Source organism: Halyomorpha halys, unplaced genomic scaffold (genome assembly GCF_000696795.3).
Source record: "Halyomorpha halys isolate HHAL.00 unplaced genomic scaffold, Hhal_1.1 Scaffold338.1, whole genome shotgun sequence".
In the NCBI taxonomy this organism is placed as follows: Eukaryota; Metazoa; Arthropoda; class Insecta; order Hemiptera; family Pentatomidae; genus Halyomorpha; species Halyomorpha halys.
In genome coordinates, this window is record NW_027110850.1 from 94131 (window position 1) to 94488 (window position 358).

A 358-nucleotide genomic window follows, 5' to 3' on the forward strand; every position below is an offset into this window, starting at 1 on the left:
ATACGCTTCGTATGGGAAATGAATTCAGTCCTGTTGATTTTTTCTTCTCCCAAGTAGGCTTGGATATATTTCTTAAAACCTATCATAAATTTAATTTGCACTCTTCTGGGATTGATAAGCTACTATTAAAATACATTAAACTATTACTTCCACACTTAATTCCTATTTTCTTGAATATTTTCGATTTATTCATACAAACTTCATATACTCCATCACTTCGGAAAACGGTTTTGATTACTCCCCTTCCTAAAAATATAGGGTGTTTTTTTTGAGCCCGATAGAACTTGAAATTGTAAAAAATAACACAAAAAATTAAATTGTAATCAAAATTTTTTTTTATTCGAAAGATCAATACGTG